A 25176-nucleotide genomic window follows, 5' to 3' on the forward strand; every position below is an offset into this window, starting at 1 on the left:
GCGTTGCTCTACAATACACTGTGCATTTCGCGGACATCACACCGCGCCGGACTAGTGATACTGATAAGCGACTACGGCGCTCAACGTAAACATGTTTGTTTATACACATATCACGCTGTATCGCGCACGTCTAATTAATATATTACAAATAATATAATTGCATTAGTTGCAATTGTGGGTCGTTGTTATCGCGCGCCTTGTGATTCAGATATCGGATGTTAACAGTGGTGTAACGATCTAAAATCGCCCGGCCACAATGCCTTTTTAGCCACCCCTTTTTTCATTTTTTATTTATAAATTATCATTAATTATATTACGCCGGCACTAAATTTAAAATAAATTTTCCAGAAATCAATTATAAAAAAATAAAAATTATCCAGCAAAGTTTTTTTTACGAACCATTTTGCGTCCCCCTTGTGAGTAGTGGCCGGGGCACGCTGCCTCCCCTCGCCACGCCACTCGATGTTACTAATTATATTTACAAAGTTATGTGAAAGATCAAAGTGCAGCTGCTTGCCGTAGATATTTTCCTCATGTGGTACTATCTGTAAGGTAAGGATTCTGTCCAGCGGTCGCAAGTTCTAGACGACTTACAGGTCGCAGCTCTAGAAGCACTGGCCACCTCCGCCCAACGTCATCTTGTACCGCCATTGTACCGGTACCAGCCCGGCTCACTATACTAATTGAATATTTAATTTGGAATTTGGTAGTTGTTTTAAATAAGCAATGGTTAATGCTAATATCGAAAACAAAGTTTTAGAAAGAGTTCAGTTGGATATTTCTGAACGCGTGGAGTTGGAGAGATGAACAAGTTACGTTGTGTCCCGTCAAGTCTTTCGCATAATCTAAGTTGATACTCGAGATTTGTATTCCAAATATATTTATAATCATTAGGCATCGTGTTTTAAACAAAAATCTCTGTCATTTGGTTGAAAAACCTTAATTCACTCCGAGGTGCATATCGCTCGTCCGTGAATGTTTGTTATTGATTCCTGTATCCCTCTGCTACTCTGCTACTCGTACGTACCAACGTCACAAGTACATATTTGAACGATCCGTTAAGTATTCGCCAATCGTTTACAGTACGCGCCCGAGCTAAACCGTTGCCATTGAATTTTACTTTAAAGTACACGGCACGGCGTCTACAGAAGTTTATTTATTCCTATTTATCAGGAAAAACCCTTAGCAGCAAGCAGCGGCTAACGGTTGCTAAGTTACAGAAACAATAACGAGGTGCCTTAACCCAACATACAATGTACATGAACAAAAACGTATAATACCCAGTCTTGCCATAAATACTGAGACAAAGGAAAAAAAAAATTCTATTGCAAATAACCTTTATTACTTTTACAGTGTGTTAGTTTAATACATAAATATAAAACAATTTAAAGTATAAAAAGCTTATTCGAAGTCCATTGGCTGCAATACAGTCCTTTAAACGTTGAGGCCAGTTATCAAAAGAAGCACGCACTCTTTCCATGGGAAAAACTTTCACTGCCAATCGTACGGATTGTTTTAGGGACTCCAAATTATCATGAAGTTTAGAGCAAGCCGTACTCTCTAAAACTGACCATAAATCATAATCCAGCGGATTAAGATCGGGACTAGACGACGGCCAGTCTTCAGCTCTGATGAAGTCCGAAACGTTCGTTTTCAACCAAGACTGCGTAGACCGAGCTTTATGACCTGGCGCCGAGTCTTGCTGGAAGGATCATTCTTGATTATTGAACATGGTGTTGTTAAGGGGCTTCACTACCTTCTCAAGAATGGTATCTTGATACACTTGTTCCGATGTTTTGATACCTTTTTCACAAAAGTATGGCTCAGTCACTCCTTCATAGCTAATACCCCACCAAACCATCACCGAAGTCGGATAGTGCCCACGTTGGACTCTGTCGACTAATTGGGAAGCTTCCTTAGAGCTTTGAGCATAAATACGGTCATTTTGTTTGTTAAAATGTTGCTCAATTGTAAAAATTTTCTCATCCGTAATCAAAAATTTTCTATGACCTCCCTTTGCGTACCGCTTCAGTAGTTGTTTCGATTTTACCATCCTATTCTCTTTTAAATTATCAGTTAAGAAATGACCAGTACGTCTCTTATAGGCTGCAAGTCCTAAGTCATCTTTTAAAATACGCGACATGGTTCTAGGTGCTATTTTCATCTCCCGAGATAAAATCTTTTGCTTTCGGACAGGATATCTTCGAATTCTTCCTCTTGCTGCTTTGACCACCTTTTCCGTACGAACACTACGTAGACGGCCAGATATTTTTCTGTCACAAACAGAGGAGATCTCATTGCACCTATTAATAGCCTGGTACACAAACATTTTACTAATACCAAGCGTATGGAGAGTTTTAAAAATTGCATTTGGCTCCATACCTACTTTGTGTAATGCAATCACAGCGATTCGGTTCTCTTTATCACCCCACTCCATTTTAATATCGCAAAATATTGTACAATGTATTGGCGCCAAAATGAGAAAATTCAATGAGCAATCATATCAAAATGACAGATTCCAAATTCAAATGTAATATTATGTTTACTTTTAATTGTAACAGTATTTATGACCGGACTATGTAGTTTTATAAGATTTATAAAAAAACGACTAAAAAGGCCCCATTAGTGAGGGAAAACTGTTTGAACCCAAATCTACTAATGAAACCGCATTGGGCTCTGTTGAGATACGGATTAAAATTCTCAACTGCAACAGGAACAATGGTTACCGCACCCTTCGAGCCGAAAGAGTTAGTAGTTCGCGTCAGAAATACGCAGGATGGTACCTACAGCAAGCACTCGCGGACTCAGCGCCCCCAACTACCTACTGGCTCTGGACGCGGCGACGGTGACTCACTGCAAGGATGCCTTCATGTTGCGTATTCATCTCAAATAACTGGAAGCGTTATTATGCAGCTCGTGTGAAATCTCAGAGACCCTGAGACGTCTCAGACCTACAAATGTCATATGACTAAGTACGTTTTCATTCCAACTCAAAGGAAAGTTTACGTTTTAAGATTTTCTTGAATACACCTACATTAAAAATATTATATAGGTTGAAATGTTACATCACGGACAAGGCCACAATCTTACGAGAACAGGCTTACATCTCACCTGTCGAGAAATAAGCGTCGCCGAAACATTCATTGTGCCATAAGAAAATAAAAAAGACCTTTTTGTGTATACTGATGTCTTTTTGTATTTATTCATTTGTAATTATGTAATGTAAATATAATATTGACTGCAATATTGTTCACCGAAACTGCGACATAATTAGATTCACACAAAAAACTTAAATTTTAATAAAATCAATGAGATGTCGCTTTTTTTTGTTGCCTAAGGTGGGCTCGCGGTCTACCTAGAGGCATCACAACGTGAATCCCACCTCATCCCACCACGGGACACAAGTCTCCAAAAGTGCAGACCGCAGCCTTCAAATGCATGAACGCAATTATGAGACTTCTCGTATGAGATGGGCGGTGGGAAGATCTCGTAATCGTTCTCATATAATGCCCGCAGTGCGGTGACACCATTTTTGTTATTTCACCACTCCTACCAGCAGACATACTCGTAATAGTTTTTGAAATGAAAATGAAACTGAGTGAAACAGCGCCCCTAGCGGCAAATTTAGGCAAACGTTCCAACTCCATACAAATTTGAGTTAGGTAACTTTTGCGCTATCGAGAACGTTTTTTTTATGGCATAGATGGGTGGAAGAGCTCACAGCCCACCTGGTGTTAAGTGGTTACTGTGGCCCATAGACATCTACGACGTAAATGCACAACCCATCTTGAGATATAAGTTCTAAGATCTGAAGTATAGTTACAACGCATTATTGCTTCACGGCAGAAATAGGCAGGGAGATGCTACCCACCCGCGCGGACTCACAAGAGGTCCTACCACCAGTAATTATGCAAATTATAATTTTGCGGGTTTGATTTTTATTATACGATGTTATTTCTTCACCGTGGAAGTCAATCGTTAATATATATGTTGAGTACGTATTTCATTAGAAAAATTGGTACCCGCCTGCTGAATTCGAACACCGGTGCATCGCTCAATACGAAAGCACCGGACGTCTTATCCTTTTGGCCACGACGACGATAAAAAACTCACATTAAGCATGCTGGGTTATTTAAATATTTTACGCCGTGAGTAACGTACAGTCGATTTACGCTATGGCTTAGTTATGCGATTTGTTTTACGAAATTCGCACTAAGCACACGCAACCCAGAACCCAGGACCAATTGAGAACTTTATATCACAACGTTTGTTTACTTGTCTAGCGTGATGCGGCCGCACTACACGAGTAACTAAATACTTTGAATATCGCATATTCATTGACAATGTTATTATTATTGCTTATTTATCAAGCTGTGTAGTGTATCACATTACAACTGAGTACATTGTTCACCCTCTGATACGAACTTAAAATTGTTTTTGATGTAAACGCCATCTATTTGCGATGAACCTAAACAATAAATTAAATCCGTCATTGTATTGGGCACTTCAGAGGCATCGTTTATAATTTGTTGAATATAAGTATATTAGTAACAATGGAATGAAACAAAGCCTGCGATGAAGGACCTTATTGTGTCGCATTACAGCGCTTCTCAATCAATTTCTATGTGACATGATTGGCTTTGGTTATCTAATTAAACCGCTTTGACGACTCTAATTTCCTTTACTCTGTGACTTTTAATTATAATCTAGTATTTAGACAACTGTGTTGCGTTCTATAAAATGAGATCCGGGTTCGATAGCTGGTCGGGTTGAACTCTGGGGCTGCATCTGCTTGTGCTGTCTTGCAACATAACGTTACCGATTGCACAGCACCTGGCTTAAAGCTGTGAACCTCCTAGTACTGTAGCATTTGAATTTAGACAGTGTACTTTAATTTTAGTATCTTAATAAATTGATTTCTTATAATATAATATTCTGACAGTGCATAATAATATAATATCCTGACAATCTTAGCGCAAATTTAAACTCATCAACCGCATAACCTAGACTGGTTTCCACGTTCGTTGCTAGATGGCGGTATTTACCAAAGATTTAATATTTCGAAAATGTTAAACTTCTTTCCGTACCCGTTCACCGGCATTTATTATCAAAAGTACTTTTAATTATGAAACTATTGCATTGTAATTAAGTCGGTACGATTGATACAGACACATGATTTGTATTTATGCTAACAGATGTCGTTGTCATTGAACAGCAACTAACGACACGGAATAAAATATATTCAAACAAGTTGTGTAGTTCCGCCGAGAGTGAAAGTGGCTGCTTCACTAGTTCAGTTTCATTTAGTTCGTTATATTTCATTTAATTGTTAAAATTACAATACAATGCAATACAATACGTAACAAACAGGCTGCGTCAATATAAAGTTCCAAATTGAAGTAAATCGACAACCTAAATTTTAAGTCAATTAAACTTCGTAAATACGAACTGATGGTGATCCCCACATTTGGCGTCTCCGAGACTTCATTATAGTACATCCAAGCAAAAACGTTTCTTTTTCTGGATTATTAAAATGCAATATGTATTCGTACTAAAATAAGGACACCTGACAAAATGAAATGGTAACTTTTTAAATACGGAAATTGTACACAATGACGTAAGTCCAACTGCGTAATTTTTCTCTTCGTCTCATTCGCTGCAAATTAAAAGGAGCAATGATCACCAGCATTCATCGGTGCTCGTTCTTCAGAATGTTTCTCTTACACGCGTCGTCTACTATATTAGGCAAAGGTATGCGTTAGTTTACGAAAAGGTACACTAATTTGTATGTGCATATTTCACAGCGGTCGTGTCATCCAACCTTTGTCTGAAGTCGGCAAATGATCCAGCGGGTAACTAACTGTTCAAAAACCATGATGATGTGAGAGTTGAGGGAGAGATTGGGTGCTAGATGCGTATTGTGATCTCGGGCGACTAACAAATATGACCTTTTTCAAACGAGGCTTGTGGAGAGTACCTAACGATAGGTAGTGGCTTGACTCTGTCCCTAGCATTGCTGATGTCCACGACCGACGGTAACCACTCACCATCAGATGGGCCGCTAGTTCGTCTTGAATTGAACGGTACTGAAGTGTAACCGTATGAGTATTTAGCTGAGCCAACTCGATCGTATCGGAAACTACCCAAAAGACTCGTAATATAATATGCATATTTGCGAATAATTTGCATTAACGTTGGTCAATATAGCGATCCCGAGCGCAGGGAGCGAGTGCCGAACTCGGAGAAAGTAGTTTTTGCACATTTCGACGGAGCGGCCGCCACTCTCCAACTCGCGCCCTGACATTAACGATTTCTGCACCTCTAGACTTCTTTAAAACTTGCCGAACTCTTTCGGGGTAAGCTACACACAAAAAGTGAGCCACTATAAAAATATATTATTATACTAGCTGACCCGGCAGACTTCGTAGTGCCTCAATCGATAAATAAAATACCTAAACTTTTGTATAAAATAAACTTAAAACAAACAAAAGAATCCTTCGTACGGGGGACACAATGCAAAAGTGACGTTTATTCAGCTTTTTTTATTTTTATTGCTTTGATGGGTGGACGAGCTTTACCTGGTGTTAAGTGGTTACTGGAGCACATAGACATCTACAACGTAAATGCGCCACCCACCTTGAGATATAAGTTCTAAGGTCTCAAGTATAGTTACAACGGCTGCCCCACCCTTCAAATCGAAACGCATTACTGCTTCACGGCAGAAATAGGCAGGGTGGTGGTACCCACCCGCGCGGACTCACAAGAGGTCCTACCACCAGTAAAAAAGCTGTCAAATTGTTCGAAAAAGAATTGAATGACAATGAAAATAATTGAACCACGCATAGAGCACCCGCGTTCTGTATTACGTCAGAGTGAATATATCACTCTAAGCACACGACACAATAGCTTAATGGACGCGCCATCATAGACATATATTTTTTATTGATAGCTTATTGTAAGTATACCTATAGAATTATAGTGGCAGAAAAAAAAACCCTTATTAGTTTCTGAAAATATGCAACAAATACGGACAGGACCTTTTTCTGGAAGCGTTTAAAAACCTGAGCACAGCACGCGAATATAGTATTCGTGTAATAACATGTTGTCGGCTGCGCTTCCACAGAACAAGATTTGTAATTCTAAACGTATTAGAATTATACATACGAACTTTATGAATTTTGAACGTTCTCTCGCGACACGTGACTCAGAATTTGAATGTTAAGTCAACATGCGGGCCAGGTGGTGGCGCCGCGAGTCTAACTGCAGTGTTGACCGCGGGAGCCCCACACTCTGACCGTAGTCTTACTCCTAGCGGAGATCGGACATCGGCTGAGAGAGTGCAAGAGAGAGTCGCTTGGTGCGGTAGGGCCCTAAACGATCGGTGACGTCATGTGACCATGGCTTCCTGCAGATGTTGCTGAGAACATGTAGTGCGATAACGTCGTTGAGTCGTTTCCAAGGCACCGTGGGCCCGCGATGCTCGCCTCGTATTGCGCATGTCGCGGGCCGCCGTGGGAGCACTCTCTTCTAGATCTCTGAATGGGTTGTTGTGCAAAAACCGTTATGGTAGGAGCGCGCGAGCGAGCGACTCATTTTCGGCGTCGATATTACTCAGTAACAATTTAGAAAGTTGCGTCGGCAGGTCTGCGGTCCTGTCTCTCGGCAGCGGCCACACTATCTATTGTTTTGTTTTATTAATATTCAGCTACTTTGTCGATTGACCAGTTTCTTTAATTCAACAATCGCTACACGAGCCCATGGGCAGCATGTTGTTAGAGACCGAAGTCGCGTTGAAGTGGCTGCTAATTAATACGCTTTTATTAACTTCAGACGTATGTATGTATGTTAGTAACGGAATCTTTGAACATGATTTTGATCCCCTTCAAAACGTCGTATTAACTAAAAAAATTTGTATCGTTATTAAGGACCGATGACAATTCAAGATCTAAAAAAAATTAAAAAAAATATTGAAAAAATAGACTACCTATAATTAACTACCTATTATTTATTTTGTATATCAGATTCTACTCATAATACTTTATTATATATTATTATTTAATGTGAGTTTGTTTGTTCCGTTTTCGTCTTAATTACTTAACCGTTCACAACGCAATGTTGTGCACACGTTGTAAGCCATACACAAAACGGCACACAGTAACTTGCATCCAGAGCTGTTCCCGGGATTTATGTATTTCTATGCCAACATCAATGAAGCTGCTTATAAAAGCCAGTAGTAGGTACCTGTCACAAATATTTAATTTACGTGAGTTAGATTCGCGGCCGATGTAGATCCCCCGGTGCTCTTCCACCAATAGTGCGTACTGACAGACCAAGAATAGGTTTGGAGCCGCGACCTCAGTTGAGCCGTGCTCTCGCGAGTTTCGGCAGAGGTGAAAGTATTCGTGTTATTAAGAAAGGAAAAGTTGTTCATTTTTTGTGGTAAGAGGCGGTCCACGCCGATACCCCCCACCCCCACCTCCCCCCCGTCCCGCCGTCCCGCCGTCCTCCATGGAAAGTGAAACTTGCTAATTTTGACTATTTGACAGCAACGTGCTCGCTTCGTATCCGAGCCCGATGTCTGCTCGACTGTTGGAAATACTCGTAGAAGCCATGGAAAATCTGATTCGAAGATGCCGTACAAAGTAAATGTTTGTTTGTGGAAGGTGATTGATTACCCAACCTACTAACTGTACGGGGAACGTGGAGATCCGACTCTGTAAATGGAATACTGCTATTACCTGCTTATCAAAAATAGCCTTCTGTCACGACGAACAATTAATACGAGAAAGTGAGCAGTTGAATTGATGAATACACCGGGTGTGCGATCACAATTATATTGTTTCGTTTTTATACTAGGTACGGGCCGGACAAACGTTTTGAAATAAATATATGATTAAGAACTTCAAATTAGCCATGGAGTTCGCTGAAACCAACATTCAAGGAACTACGGAGAACACGAACGGATTGGTTCAAGTATTGTGGGTGTGGGTTCAACAGGCGCGAGCCAACAGACAAATGTGATATGTTTCTATACATCGATAAGATACTTTATATTATGTAAAAAATAGTAAGAAAAAATACACAAACTATTAAAATAGTAAATTGATTTTTTATTTTTTATTGCTTAGATGGGTGTACGAGCTCACAGCACACCTGGTGTTAAGTGGTTACTGGAGCCCATAGACATTTACAACGCAAATGCGCCACCCACCTTGAGATATAAGTTCTAAGGTCTCAAGTTACTTACAACGGCTGCCCCACCCTTCAAACCGAAACGCATTACTGCTTCACGGCAGAAATACGCGGGGCGGTGGTACCTAGGTACCCGTGCGGACTCACATGAGGTCCTGCCGCCAGTAATTACGCAAATTATAATTTTGCGGGTTTGATTTTTATTACACGATGTTATTTCTTCACCGTGAAGCCGGTCGTGAACGATATTTTATATACGATAATTTTAGTAACATGAAAGTGCATTCTTAATTTGTTATTAATGTCTGCTGCGCTGCCCCCATTATTCGTTTGCAAATACATTATACATGAAACTATGCAACGCATCCTCTACAGCGCGATTCAGAAAACTAATAACGGCATCCATTAGTTCGGCAAACACAAACGCGCGTAGTCTAATAGCTAAAGCAAAAAAACTGATCAAAATGTGTCGAGTAGTTCGGCGCAGCGTCACGCGGCGTCACGCGGCGTCACGCGGCCGACTGCTCCGCTGTAGTAGAACTCTATAGGTACAAACTATACCGATACCGATGAAACGGAAATAAGCTACCAAACAACTTTTCGGATTATCTTAAAATACAAACAATTTTTTCCAATAGTTATTCATTGCGATCACAAACAAATTCGATGATGAAGGAACAACATCTAGTAATAAAATCAATTTTATAAGTGTGCGTAACTATAGGGGGCAGAGGAGGGGGTGTGGGCTTACTTCTGTCCCAAAACAGTAAAGCATATTTGTTTTACAATAAAGACGCGCCGCGCCTGTCGGTATACAAACGGGATTGAGATTTCGGCCGCCCGTCTGCAGCCGGGCAGCGGTTATAAGTTGTGATGAGCGCTCTTGAGTCTTTACACAAAGAAAGCGAGTCGTGTGCCCGCTTCCTCGTCATCCGTCTTCACCACTGTAACTGTTCTGTTTATATTTGAGTGTAGTAATTAGTAGATAATACCGTAAAAGAGCATTTCGTGAAATTGCCAGAATCATCTGACGTATTGTCGATTAAGCATCGCGTCGGCCTGTTTTCGAAGAAGAATGAAAGTAGTAATGTTCGGTGCGCGCAACCCGCAGGCCAGGACCGCTTTCCAAACTGGCGACGGTTCCTTTATAGCCAACGTTTTTAAATTCCTACATATTTTTTTATTATAATGAAGCTCAGCACTTTGCATTAAAGTGGGATAATTGACACGCATCCGTATATGTACTTTTGATTTCTCGTTCAATTTTCATTTTATTATATATACTACATACATACATACATACATATTATTATGTATATACGAGTACTACTCGTACCTACTAAGTACTATCTTATACAGATGACATTCGATAAACATTATTAGCGAATCAAACGGAGGTCAATCACTACATCAACTCGAAAGATTCTATTTATGTTCCTAAGATGAAATTCTAAAATATATGTATGACTTTGTCGTACCTGGGTATGTTTATTAATTGACAAACTATTATTTTTTTGAAATTGTCTATTTATCAAAGTATTTGATTTTACTAAAAACATTCGATTAGTGGAAGTGAAGTAACCAAATAAGCATTATCGGCTGAGAACCGTGCTGGTGCGGAAGGAAGGCGGGGTGGGCGGTGGGGAGCTGCAGCGATGGGGCTTCACTTCCAAGTGTATGTTCTCATGTTATTCACACGTCATTATCTTAATGAATGACACTAAATGTTTCCTCTAACGCGTTGTAGATGCGTGTCGGTGGCAGCGCGGCCGCGATAACCTCACTTATCATCTCGCGACCCACAAAATTCATATATTCCGTTATTATTAATCGTGTTAATAATAATTGAATTAAAACGACGCTTGTAAGGTCGTGTTGCGCAGACATCACTTCCCGAGAGTATAGTTTTCATAGAAAGTCTCCTTGTGTGTGCAGTCTTCAGCCTCGTGTTCAATAACACGTAGGACGGAATCGTTAATGGATACCCGACCGGCTGACCTGGTCGGAGTTACAGGGAACAGCTTCACAAAGTTAACTTGCTGAGCAGCACGGCACATCTTATATTGAGTAAGGTCTGCGGGCGGGCGTGAACATAGTATTTTTCAATTTCAAATCAGTGACACGGCTGTAATACCAGTGCCTCACGAACATCCTTTTTTTATTTTGGACGGGGGCCGAACCTTCTACGAGGTCCTAGCGCGTAGAAGGCGTACGAATAGTAGATGATCCGCAGATATTGGGAGCGGATCACGGACCCAGGGATCTGTAGGCAAAAAGGGAAAAAATAATAAAGTAGAAGAAATAAAATCACAAATTATATAATATACTAACTAGCTGACCCGGCAGACTTCGTAGTGCCTCAATCGATAAATAAAAGACCTAAATTTTTGTATAAAATAAACTTAAAACAAACAAAATTGTTATTTTTATTTAATTCCGTGCATTTTCATATTTATCTACCTTTTAAACCTTCTCTGGACTTCCACAAATAATTCAAGACCAAAATTAGCCAAATCGGTCAGCCGTTCTCGAGTTTTAGCGAGACTAACGAACAGCAATTCATTTATATATATATATATAGATTGTACAATGTACCTAATAAAAAATGTTGGTGTTCGAAAAACTTATAATTCGGCCTTTTCCAAGAGTCGATTGAGCCAAAGTGCAAATCTAAATCACACGCTGGGTCACCCATGCGCTGAGGTGTGTATAATCGGCGGTCACGTGGACCCGAGGCACGTTTCTTTATGAATTTTGAACGTTCTCTCGCGACACGTGACTCAGAATTTGAATGTTAAGTCAACATGCGGGCCAGGTGGTGGCGCCGCGAGTCTAACTGCAGTGTTGACCGCGGGAGCCCCACACTCTGACCGTAGTCTTACTCCTAGCGGAGATCGGACATCGGCTGAGAGAGTGCAAGAGAGAGTCGCTTGGTGCGGTAGGGCCCTAAACGATCGGTGACGTCATGTGACCATGGCTTCCTGCAGATGTTGCTGAGAACATGTAGTGCGATAACGTCGTTGAGTCGTTTCCAAGGCACCGTGGGCCCGCGATGCTCGCCTCGTATTGCGCATGTCGCGGGCCGCCGTGGGAGCACTCTCTTCTAGATCTCTGAATGGGTTGTTGTGCAAAAACCGTTATGGTAGGAGCGCGCGAGCGAGCGACTCATTTTCGGCGTCGATATTACTCAGTAACAATTTAGAAAGTTGCGTCGGCAGGTCTGCGGTCCTGTCTCTCGGCAGCGGCCACACTATCTATTGTTTTGTTTTATTAATATTCAGCTACTTTGTCGATTGACCAGTTTCTTTAATTCAACAATCGCTACACGAGCCCATGGGCAGCATGTTGTTAGAGACCGAAGTCGCGTTGAAGTGGCTGCTAATTAATACGCTTTTATTAACTTCAGACGTATGTATGTATGTTAGTAACGGAATCTTTGAACATGATTTTGATCCCCTTCAAAACGTCGTATTAACTAAAAAAATTTGTATCGTTATTAAGGACCGATGACAATTCAAGATCTAAAAAAAATTAAAAAAAATATTGAAAAAATAGACTACCTATAATTAACTACCTATTATTTATTTTGTATATCAGATTCTACTCATAATACTTTATTATATATTATTATTTAATGTGAGTTTGTTTGTTCCGTTTTCGTCTTAATTACTTAACCGTTCACAACGCAATGTTGTGCACACGTTGTAAGCCATACACAAAACGGCACACAGTAACTTGCATCCAGAGCTGTTCCCGGGATTTATGTATTTCTATGCCAACATCAATGAAGCTGCTTATAAAAGCCAGTAGTAGGTACCTGTCACAAATATTTAATTTACGTGAGTTAGATTCGCGGCCGATGTAGATCCCCCGGTGCTCTTCCACCAATAGTGCGTACTGACAGACCAAGAATAGGTTTGGAGCCGCGACCTCAGTTGAGCCGTGCTCTCGCGAGTTTCGGCAGAGGTGAAAGTATTCGTGTTATTAAGAAAGGAAAAGTTGTTCATTTTTTGTGGTAAGAGGCGGTCCACGCCGATACCCCCCACCCCCACCTCCCCCCCGTCCCGCCGTCCCGCCGTCCTCCATGGAAAGTGAAACTTGCTAATTTTGACTATTTGACAGCAACGTGCTCGCTTCGTATCCGAGCCCGATGTCTGCTCGACTGTTGGAAATACTCGTAGAAGCCATGGAAAATCTGATTCGAAGATGCCGTACAAAGTAAATGTTTGTTTGTGGAAGGTGATTGATTACCCAACCTACTAACTGTACGGGGAACGTGGAGATCCGACTCTGTAAATGGAATACTGCTATTACCTGCTTATCAAAAATAGCCTTCTGTCACGACGAACAATTAATACGAGAAAGTGAGCAGTTGAATTGATGAATACACCGGGTGTGCGATCACAATTATATTGTTTCGTTTTTATACTAGGTACGGGCCGGACAAACGTTTTGAAATAAATATATGATTAAGAACTTCAAATTAGCCATGGAGTTCGCTGAAACCAACATTCAAGGAACTACGGAGAACACGAACGGATTGGTTCAAGTATTGTGGGTGTGGGTTCAACAGGCGCGAGCCAACAGACAAATGTGATATGTTTCTATACATCGATAAGATACTTTATATTATGTAAAAAATAGTAAGAAAAAATACACAAACTATTAAAATAGTAAATTGATTTTTTATTTTTTATTGCTTAGATGGGTGTACGAGCTCACAGCACACCTGGTGTTAAGTGGTTACTGGAGCCCATAGACATTTACAACGCAAATGCGCCACCCACCTTGAGATATAAGTTCTAAGGTCTCAAGTTACTTACAACGGCTGCCCCACCCTTCAAACCGAAACGCATTACTGCTTCACGGCAGAAATACGCGGGGCGGTGGTACCTAGGTACCCGTGCGGACTCACATGAGGTCCTGCCGCCAGTAATTACGCAAATTATAATTTTGCGGGTTTGATTTTTATTACACGATGTTATTTCTTCACCGTGAAGCCGGTCGTGAACGATATTTTATATACGATAATTTTAGTAACATGAAAGTGCATTCTTAATTTGTTATTAATGTCTGCTGCGCTGCCCCCATTATTCGTTTGCAAATACATTATACATGAAACTATGCAACGCATCCTCTACAGCGCGATTCAGAAAACTAATAACGGCATCCATTAGTTCGGCAAACACAAACGCGCGTAGTCTAATAGCTAAAGCAAAAAAACTGATCAAAATGTGTCGAGTAGTTCGGCGCAGCGTCACGCGGCGTCACGCGGCGTCACGCGGCCGACTGCTCCGCTGTAGTAGAACTCTATAGGTACAAACTATACCGATACCGATGAAACGGAAATAAGCTACCAAACAACTTTTCGGATTATCTTAAAATACAAACAATTTTTTCCAATAGTTATTCATTGCGATCACAAACAAATTCGATGATGAAGGAACAACATCTAGTAATAAAATCAATTTTATAAGTGTGCGTAACTATAGGGGGCAGAGGAGGGGGTGTGGGCTTACTTCTGTCCCAAAACAGTAAAGCATATTTGTTTTACAATAAAGACGCGCCGCGCCTGTCGGTATACAAACGGGATTGAGATTTCGGCCGCCCGTCTGCAGCCGGGCAGCGGTTATAAGTTGTGATGAGCGCTCTTGAGTCTTTACACAAAGAAAGCGAGTCGTGTGCCCGCTTCCTCGTCATCCGTCTTCACCACTGTAACTGTTCTGTTTATATTTGAGTGTAGTAATTAGTAGATAATACCGTAAAAGAGCATTTCGTGAAATTGCCAGAATCATCTGACGTATTGTCGATTAAGCATCGCGTCGGCCTGTTTTCGAAGAAGAATGAAAGTAGTAATGTTCGGTGCGCGCAACCCGCAGGCCAGGACCGCTTTCCAAACTGGCGACGGTTCCTTTATAGCCAACGTTTTTAAATTCCTACATATTTTTTTATTATAATGAAGCTCAGCACTTTGCATTAAAGTGGGATAATTGACACGCATCCGTATATGTACTTTTGATTTCTCGTTCAATTTTCATTTTATTATATATACTACATACATACATACATACATATTATTATGTATATACGAGTACTACTCGTACCTACTAAGTACTATCTTATACAGATGACATTCGATAAACATTATTAGCGAATCAAACGGAGGTCAATCACTACATCAACTCGAAAGATTCTATTTATGTTCCTAAGATGAAATTCTAAAATATATGTATGACTTTGTCGTACCTGGGTATGTTTATTAATTGACAAACTATTATTTTTTTGAAATTGTCTATTTATCAAAGTATTTGATTTTACTAAAAACATTCGATTAGTGGAAGTGAAGTAACCAAATAAGCATTATCGGCTGAGAACCGTGCTGGTGCGGAAGGAAGGCGGGGTGGGCGGTGGGGAGCTGCAGCGATGGGGCTTCACTTCCAAGTGTATGTTCTCATGTTATTCACACGTCATTATCTTAATGAATGACACTAAATGTTTCCTCTAACGCGTTGTAGATGCGTGTCGGTGGCAGCGCGGCCGCGATAACCTCACTTATCATCTCGCGACCCACAAAATTCATATATTCCGTTATTATTAATCGTGTTAATAATAATTGAATTAAAACGACGCTTGTAAGGTCGTGTTGCGCAGACATCACTTCCCGAGAGTATAGTTTTCATAGAAAGTCTCCTTGTGTGTGCAGTCTTCAGCCTCGTGTTCAATAACACGTAGGACGGAATCGTTAATGGATACCCGACCGGCTGACCTGGTCGGAGTTACAGGGAACAGCTTCACAAAGTTAACTTGCTGAGCAGCACGGCACATCTTATATTGAGTAAGGTCTGCGGGCGGGCGTGAACATAGTATTTTTCAATTTCAAATCAGTGACACGGCTGTAATACCAGTGCCTCACGAACATCCTTTTTTTATTTTGGACGGGGGCCGAACCTTCTACGAGGTCCTAGCGCGTAGAAGGCGTACGAATAGTAGATGATCCGCAGATATTGGGAGCGGATCACGGACCCAGGGATCTGTAGGCAAAAAGGGAAAAAATAATAAAGTAGAAGAAATAAAATCACAAATTATATAATATACTAACTAGCTGACCCGGCAGACTTCGTAGTGCCTCAATCGATAAATAAAAGACCTAAATTTTTGTATAAAATAAACTTAAAACAAACAAAATTGTTATTTTTATTTAATTCCGTGCATTTTCATATTTATCTACCTTTTAAACCTTCTCTGGACTTCCACAAATAATTCAAGACCAAAATTAGCCAAATCGGTCAGCCGTTCTCGAGTTTTAGCGAGACTAACGAACAGCAATTCATTTATATATATATATATAGATTGTACAATGTACCTAATAAAAAATGTTGGTGTTCGAAAAACTTATAATTCGGCCTTTTCCAAGAGTCGATTGAGCCAAAGTGCAAATCTAAATCACACGCTGGGTCACCCATGCGCTGAGGTGTGTATAATCGGCGGTCACGTGGACCCGAGGCACGTTTCTTTATGAATTTTGAACGTTCTCTCGCGACACGTGACTCAGAATTTGAATGTTAAGTCAACATGCGGGCCAGGTGGTGGCGCCGCGAGTCTAACTGCAGTGTTGACCGCGGGAGCCCCACACTCTGACCGTAGTCTTACTCCTAGCGGAGATCGGACATCGGCTGAGAGAGTGCAAGAGAGAGTCGCTTGGTGCGGTAGGGCCCTAAACGATCGGTGACGTCATGTGACCATGGCTTCCTGCAGATGTTGCTGAGAACATGTAGTGCGATAACGTCGTTGAGTCGTTTCCAAGGCACCGTGGGCCCGCGATGCTCGCCTCGTATTGCGCATGTCGCGGGCCGCCGTGGGAGCACTCTCTTCTAGATCTCTGAATGGGTTGTTGTGCAAAAACCGTTATGGTAGGAGCGCGCGAGCGAGCGACTCATTTTCGGCGTCGATATTACTCAGTAACAATTTAGAAAGTTGCGTCGGCAGGTCTGCGGTCCTGTCTCTCGGCAGCGGCCACACTATCTATTGTTTTGTTTTATTAATATTCAGCTACTTTGTCGATTGACCAGTTTCTTTAATTCAACAATCGCTACACGAGCCCATGGGCAGCATGTTGTTAGAGACCGAAGTCGCGTTGAAGTGGCTGCTAATTAATACGCTTTTATTAACTTCAGACGTATGTATGTATGTTAGTAACGGAATCTTTGAACATGATTTTGATCCCCTTCAAAACGTCGTATTAACTAAAAAAATTTGTATCGTTATTAAGGACCGATGACAATTCAAGATCTAAAAAAAATTAAAAAAAATATTGAAAAAATAGACTACCTATAATTAACTACCTATTATTTATTTTGTATATCAGATTCTACTCATAATACTTTATTATATATTATTATTTAATGTGAGTTTGTTTGTTCCGTTTTCGTCTTAATTACTTAACCGTTCACAACGCAATGTTGTGCACACGTTGTAAGCCATACACAAAACGGCACACAGTAACTTGCATCCAGAGCTGTTCCCGGGATTTATGTATTTCTATGCCAACATCAATGAAGCTGCTTATAAAAGCCAGTAGTAGGTACCTGTCACAAATATTTAATTTACGTGAGTTAGATTCGCGGCCGATGTAGATCCCCCGGTGCTTTTTATATTTTTTTTTATATGATTGAAAGTTTACTGGTGGCCCGAAGGCCTTTCCAGTTTCACCAGGACAGGTGGGCGAGCAAAGGCTCAGCCAAGAGGGGTGGGATTTGCTAACAACTGCCCGAGCGCCTCCGAAGGAGACCTAACAACTCAAGAGCAATTGTTTCGCGAATGAATCTACTACCGGATCGGAATCGCGACCCGCTGAGAAGATCCGGCGAGAAACTCAGCGGGCTGATGCATGGGTTAGGTTGCACGTCGACCTCTTTGTCGAGTTCGACGAGTACGGTTACCGGGGTCCCTAAGCCTGCCCCTAGTATTAGAGCTGAAGGCATCTAATGCAAAGGTTATTGGATCTGATGGATCCGTAAGTGCTCTTCCACCAATAGTGCGTACTGACAGACCAAGAATAGGTTTGGAGCCGCGACCTCAGTTGAGCCGTGCTCTCGCGAGTTTCGGCAGAGGTGAAAGTATTCGTGTTATTAAGAAAGGAAAAGTTGTTCATTTTTTGTGGTAAGAGGCGGTCCACGCCGATACCCCCCACCCCCACCTCCCCCCCGTCCCGCCGTCCCGCCGTCCTCCATGGAAAGTGAAACTTGCTAATTTTGACTATTTGACAGCAACGTGCTCGCTTCGTATCCGAGCCCGATGTCTGCTCGACTGTTGGAAATACTCGTAGAAGCCATGGAAAATCTGATTCGAAGATGCCGTACAAAGTAAATGTTTGTTTGTGGAAGGTGATTGATTACCCAACCTACTAACTGTACGGGGAACGTGGAGATCCGACTCTGTAAATGGAATACTGCTATTACCTGCTTATCAAAAATAGCCTTCTGTCACGACGAACAATTAATACGAGAAAGTGAGCAGTTGAATTGATGAATACACCGGGTGTGCGATCACAATTATATTGTTTCGTTTTTATACTAGGTACGGGCCGGACAAACGTTTTGAAATAAATATATGATTAAGAACTTCAAATTAGCCATGGAGTTCGCTGAAACCAACATTCAAGGAACTACGGAGAACACGAACGGATTGGTTCAAGTATTGTGGGTGTGGGTTCAACAGGCGCGAGCCAACAGACAAATGTGATATGTTTCTATACATCGATAAGATACTTTATATTATGTAAAAAATAGTAAGAAAAAATACACAAACTATTAAAATAGTAAATTGATTTTTTATTTTTTATTGCTTAGATGGGTGTACGAGCTCACAGCACACCTGGTGTTAAGTGGTTACTGGAGCCCATAGACATTTACAACGCAAATGCGCCACCCACCTTGAGATATAAGTTCTAAGGTCTCAAGTTACTTACAACGGCTGCCCCACCCTTCAAACCGAAACGCATTACTGCTTCACGGCAGAAATACGCGGGGCGGTGGTACCTAGGTACCCGTGCGGACTCACATGAGGTCCTGCCGCCAGTAATTACGCAAATTATAATTTTGCGGGTTTGATTTTTATTACACGATGTTATTTCTTCACCGTGAAGCCGGTCGTGAACGATATTTTATATACGATAATTTTAGTAACATGAAAGTGCATTCTTAATTTGTTATTAATGTCTGCTGCGCTGCCCCCATTATTCGTTTGCAAATACATTATACATGAAACTATGCAACGCATCCTCTACAGCGCGATTCAGAAAACTAATAACGGCATCCATTAGTTCGGCAAACACAAACGCGCGTAGTCTAATAGCTAAAGCAAAAAAACTGATCAAAATGTGTCGAGTAGTTCGGCGCAGCGTCACGCGGCGTCACGCGGCGTCACGCGGCCGACTGCTCCGCTGTAGTAGAACTCTATAGGTACAAACTATACCGATACCGATGAAACGGAAATAAGCTACCAAACAACTTTTCGGATTATCTTAAAATACAAACAATTTTTTCCAATAGTTATTCATTGCGATCACAAACAAATTCGATGATGAAGGAACAACATCTAGTAATAAAATCAATTTTATAAGTGTGCGTAACTATAGGGGGCAGAGGAGGGGGTGTGGGCTTACTTCTGTCCCAAAACAGTAAAGCATATTTGTTTTACAATAAAGACGCGCCGCGCCTGTCGGTATACAAACGGGATTGAGATTTCGGCCGCCCGTCTGCAGCCGGGCAGCGGTTATAAGTTGTGATGAGCGCTCTTGAGTCTTTACACAAAGAAAGCGAGTCGTGTGCCCGCTTCCTCGTCATCCGTCTTCACCACTGTAACTGTTCTGTTTATATTTGAGTGTAGTAATTAGTAGATAATACCGTAAAAGAGCATTTCGTGAAATTGCCAGAATCATCTGACGTATTGTCGATTAAGCATCGCGTCGGCCTGTTTTCGAAGAAGAATGAAAGTAGTAATGTTCGGTGCGCGCAACCCGCAGGCCAGGACCGCTTTCCAAACTGGCGACGGTTCCTTTATAGCCAACGTTTTTAAATTCCTACATATTTTTTTATTATAATGAAGCTCAGCACTTTGCATTAAAGTGGGATAATTGACACGCATCCGTATATGTACTTTTGATTTCTCGTTCAATTTTCATTTTATTATATATACTACATACATACATACATACATATTATTATGTATATACGAGTACTACTCGTACCTACTAAGTACTATCTTATACAGATGACATTCGATAAACATTATTAGCGAATCAAACGGAGGTCAATCACTACATCAACTCGAAAGATTCTATTTATGTTCCTAAGATGAAATTCTAAAATATATGTATGACTTTGTCGTACCTGGGTATGTTTATTAATTGACAAACTATTATTTTTTTGAAATTGTCTATTTATCAAAGTATTTGATTTTACTAAAAACATTCGATTAGTGGAAGTGAAGTAACCAAATAAGCATTATCGGCTGAGAACCGTGCTGGTGCGGAAGGAAGGCGGGGTGGGCGGTGGGGAGCTGCAGCGATGGGGCTTCACTTCCAAGTGTATGTTCTCATGTTATTCACACGTCATTATCTTAATGAATGACACTAAATGTTTCCTCTAACGCGTTGTAGATGCGTGTCGGTGGCAGCGCGGCCGCGATAACCTCACTTATCATCTCGCGACCCACAAAATTCATATATTCCGTTATTATTAATCGTGTTAATAATAATTGAATTAAAACGACGCTTGTAAGGTCGTGTTGCGCAGACATCACTTCCCGAGAGTATAGTTTTCATAGAAAGTCTCCTTGTGTGTGCAGTCTTCAGCCTCGTGTTCAATAACACGTAGGACGGAATCGTTAATGGATACCCGACCGGCTGACCTGGTCGGAGTTACAGGGAACAGCTTCACAAAGTTAACTTGCTGAGCAGCAAGGCACATCTTATATTGAGTAAGGTCTGCGGGCGGGCGTGAACATAGTATTTTTCAATTTCAAATCAGTGACACGGCTGTAATACCAGTGCCTCACGAACATCCTTTTTTTATTTTGGACGGGGGCCGAACCTTCTACGAGGTCCTAGCGCGTAGAAGGCGTACGAATAGTAGATGATCCGCAGATATTGGGAGCGGATCACGGACCCAGGGATCTGTAGGCAAAAAGGGAAAAAATAATAAAGTAGAAGAAATAAAATCACAAATTATATAATATACTAACTAGCTGACCCGGCAGACTTCGTAGTGCCTCAATCGATAAATAAAAGACCTAAATTTTTGTATAAAATAAACTTAAAACAAACAAAATTGTTATTTTTATTTAATTCCGTGCATTTTCATATTTATCTACCTTTTAAACCTTCTCTGGACTTCCACAAATAATTCAAGACCAAAATTAGCCAAATCGGTCAGCCGTTCTCGAGTTTTAGCGAGACTAACGAACAGCAATTCATTTATATATATATATATAGATTGTACAATGTACCTAATAAAAAATGTTGGTGTTCGAAAAACTTATAATTCGGCCTTTTCCAAGAGTCGATTGAGCCAAAGTGCAAATCTAAATCACACGCTGGGTCACCCATGCGCTGAGGTGTGTATAATCGGCGGTCACGTGGACCCGAGGCACGTTTCACTACTCGCGACTGGCGCGTCACGCACACACACACACACACACACACACACACACACACCGACCAGAGGTGCTTATATCTTTGTACGATACGTTATTAGAAAGCCTGTTCAGTGTTTTCGTGCATCTTTCATTTTGTATTCGATAGTAATAAATTAAATAAATATTACAAGAATAGTTACAAAGGACAGTGGCCATTTTCTTTGAGCGCTTGGGCCCCTAAAAAAAGTTGTCTTGTCATGATGGTTTTAACTTAATTTGATAGACAAAGAAATATCGTTTCATATTCAGAAAACGATTTTTATATTCTCACCCAGGTTTAAGAGAAATCTGTTTTTTTCTGCAGCTAAAATTAAGTTGTTAATTGTTTTCTTCGAAATCAATAGTTGCTTTCATCATTATTTACAGTATTAAATAAGTTAACTGTGGTTAATTTTGCTAGAAATAAGCCCTTATGTAAATTATTATTATTATATCCTCATAATAATAATAAAGGTGGTTTCTGAGAATGGACTTCATTGATCCTTCTTTCGGAAATGAAAATCCGAAAGCCGGCAACGATATTGTTGTTGTTGTTTTTAAATTCGCCAATAGGCAGGCAAAGAGCGTAGCCTATACAGCCTCGTCTGTCGTAGTTATATTATTCGGTGTATCTCTTTTTATTGCTTTTTGGGAGTTTTGGCGTCAACTCGACGAAAAGCAAGCACATTGACTGAACGTGAGGTTTTATCTTGGAAAAAAAACAGTCACTGCTATGTAAGTCATAGTTTTATTCCAATGCCTCAATAATCGTGAACCACGATTACTGATGTTTAATACACAAAACAACACCCAATTTATATATCATACATCACAATAAACTATTAAAAAACATTAAAATAAAATTTCAAGTGACGCTTCACTCGGGTTGCTGCCAAAACTCTCTGACCATAGATAATAAAAATAAGTAATGGTGGGCCAATGAGATTTTTACTAATGGAATAATTCAGTGATGTCTAAAGTTGGCCCGCTTTTGGGCATTGTCCTTTGTTTACTGTTAGCAAAATAAGGTCGTTTATAGAAAATTGTAAAATAACAAAATGAATCGTTCGTGATGTTATCAGCGGTACAAGTTGACTGATACAGGGCCTCGCATGACGGTGCGCCCTCTCGTCAGCCGGTCCGTTGAGTGCGGAGCTGGCCCGGCTGGCTTCTCCTCGCTCTTCCGTAGGCTGACTCGGTCACCGGCCGCGGCACCGGGTTTGCGTGTACAGTACGTTACTAAGAACTTAACTACTTACGCATGACGTTTTTGAAAATTAAAATTGTTTCTGTCAAATCCATACTATCTAAAGTTATAATCAATTAGAAAATTTCGGTGTGTTTTTATATTGAAAAAAAGTACTTTAATAATAAAAATATGTAATAAGGCGTGTCGGCACACATCTCCCGAACTATTTGAGCGACTCTCATGAAGTTGCTCTGGTAGCTTAGAACATAACATACACTAAAATCGGTCACTACAGAAAAGTCATGGCTGTTTAAAAGTTAAATATTTCCTGTTAGACGTTCGAAGTTACTTTATTAACACTGGAGCTACTCTCTGTATTCTGTTCTCAGCGCTATCCAACTGAACCGATTTTGACGAAATTTGGTACAGAAATATTTTGAGGCTTGATTAAGAATGTATGTAGGTAATAATATCTCACCCCACTACTGGACATTGGTCTCCGTGCACGTGATATCGAGTGTATAATTTATTTTTTATTTTTTTATTGCTTAGATGGGTGGACGAGCTCACAGCCCACCTGGTGTTAAATGGTTACTGGAGCCCATAGACATCCACAATATAAATGCGCCACCCACCTTTGAGATATAAGTTTTAAGATCTCAAGTACCTATAGTTATAACGGCTGCCCTACCCTTCAAACCGAAATGCATTACTGCTTCACGGCAGAAATAGGCAGGGTGGTGGTACCCACCCGCGCGGACTCACAAGAGGTCCTACCACCAGTAATTGCGCAAATTATAATTTTGCGGGTTTCATTTTTATTACACGATGTTATTCCTTCACCGTGGAAATCAATCGTGAACATTTGTTGAGTACGTATTTCATTAGAAAAATTTGGTACCCGCCTGCGGGATTCGAATACCGGTGCGTCGCATGCGGTGCGGCAACACGAATGCACCGGACGTCTTATCCGTTAGGCCACGACGACTTCAAAGTCACCTCACTATGAAGACAACACTGACAGACGTCAAATTTTACTTATTAAAATGACCTCACAGTACAAATATATATAGATACTTATAGGTAGTAGACAAAAAATTAGATTATAATTTTATTGCTTTTTAATTATTCACAAATGTTTGTTTTTGTTCGGAGACTTTCATCTTTTTATTTGTGGCTTAGATGGGTGGACAGTGGTTATCTGAACCCATAGACTATTACCACGTAAATGCCGTCACCCACCTTAAGATATGAGTTCTAAGGTCTCAGTTTTAATAGTACAACGGCTGCTCTACCTACCCTTTAAACTGAAACGCATTATTACTGCATTACACGGCAGAAATAGGCATCTAAGTTTACAGGTTGCACTGAAATATCAGGATTGAGTTTTATTCATAGATATTTCAGCTTTACAACTTGAATGCGATGTTTTGGTGGTAGTCTAGGCCTGAGGATCGTCGGCAGGTCATGGTGCTCAATCCGACTATCTAACATCGATCTAGATCGATCTAGATGTTACAGATGTATGAAGTCAGCTTCTTCCGATTACTTTAATTTATTTCTCGTTGGCTCTCTACAACTGTCAAATGCTCATGTAAATTTTCCTACCTAAATTAAAATGCCGAGAGCAACTCTAACCTACTGAGTTTCTCGCCCGACCTCCTGTGGGTCGCGATTCCGATCCGATGAGAGATTCTGCGAAGCATTGTATGTTCTAGTGTTAGAAAGTTCTCTCAGGTTGAGGTCGTGAGCTCACTTACCCGTTTGCGCGTGCCTGGAATAGCCCCTTAAGCTACCCAGCTAGGAGGTAGGGAAGGAAGTGTAGGCAGCGTGGTGTGATATCAGTCGCAAAGCTCAGCACTATCGTCCGCCCACTGCACACTTTCCACGTAGGCCTGGTGAATAACTACAGCGGAAATAAACAGTGGTACCTTACCACTTGGTTTTTTTGGACATGCTGTTAGTTCATCGCCTGGTCGACTTTGATACCCAAACAGAAATTAGTTATCTGAGTGAGACCGGGTGCTGTTTCGAGAAGCATTAAGACAGTACAAAACTGCCATGAAAATATAAATGTTATGAAATTTGTGAAAGGCTATCGTGGTGTGAGTCATAGAACA

The 25176-nt window shown here is 40.8% G+C and overlaps 1 protein-coding gene and 1 long non-coding RNA gene across 24 annotated transcripts in view; both read left to right on the plus strand.

Annotated features, from left to right (window-relative positions):
- LOC101742096 (hepatic leukemia factor) overlaps nucleotides 1-25176 on the plus strand; it is a 154571-nt gene that overhangs the window by 107781 nt on the left and 21614 nt on the right. The gene's annotated exons all lie outside the window — the stretch shown is intronic.
- On the plus strand, nucleotides 3-16377 carry LOC119629111 (uncharacterized). Its single transcript, XR_005245198.2, has 2 exons — nucleotides 3-13556; nucleotides 13625-16377. It is a non-coding gene; the product is annotated as an uncharacterized LOC119629111 (long non-coding RNA).

The sequence above is a fragment of the Bombyx mori genome, chromosome 1 (assembly GCF_030269925.1).
Source record: "Bombyx mori chromosome 1, ASM3026992v2".
Taxonomy (NCBI): Eukaryota; Metazoa; Arthropoda; class Insecta; order Lepidoptera; family Bombycidae; genus Bombyx; species Bombyx mori.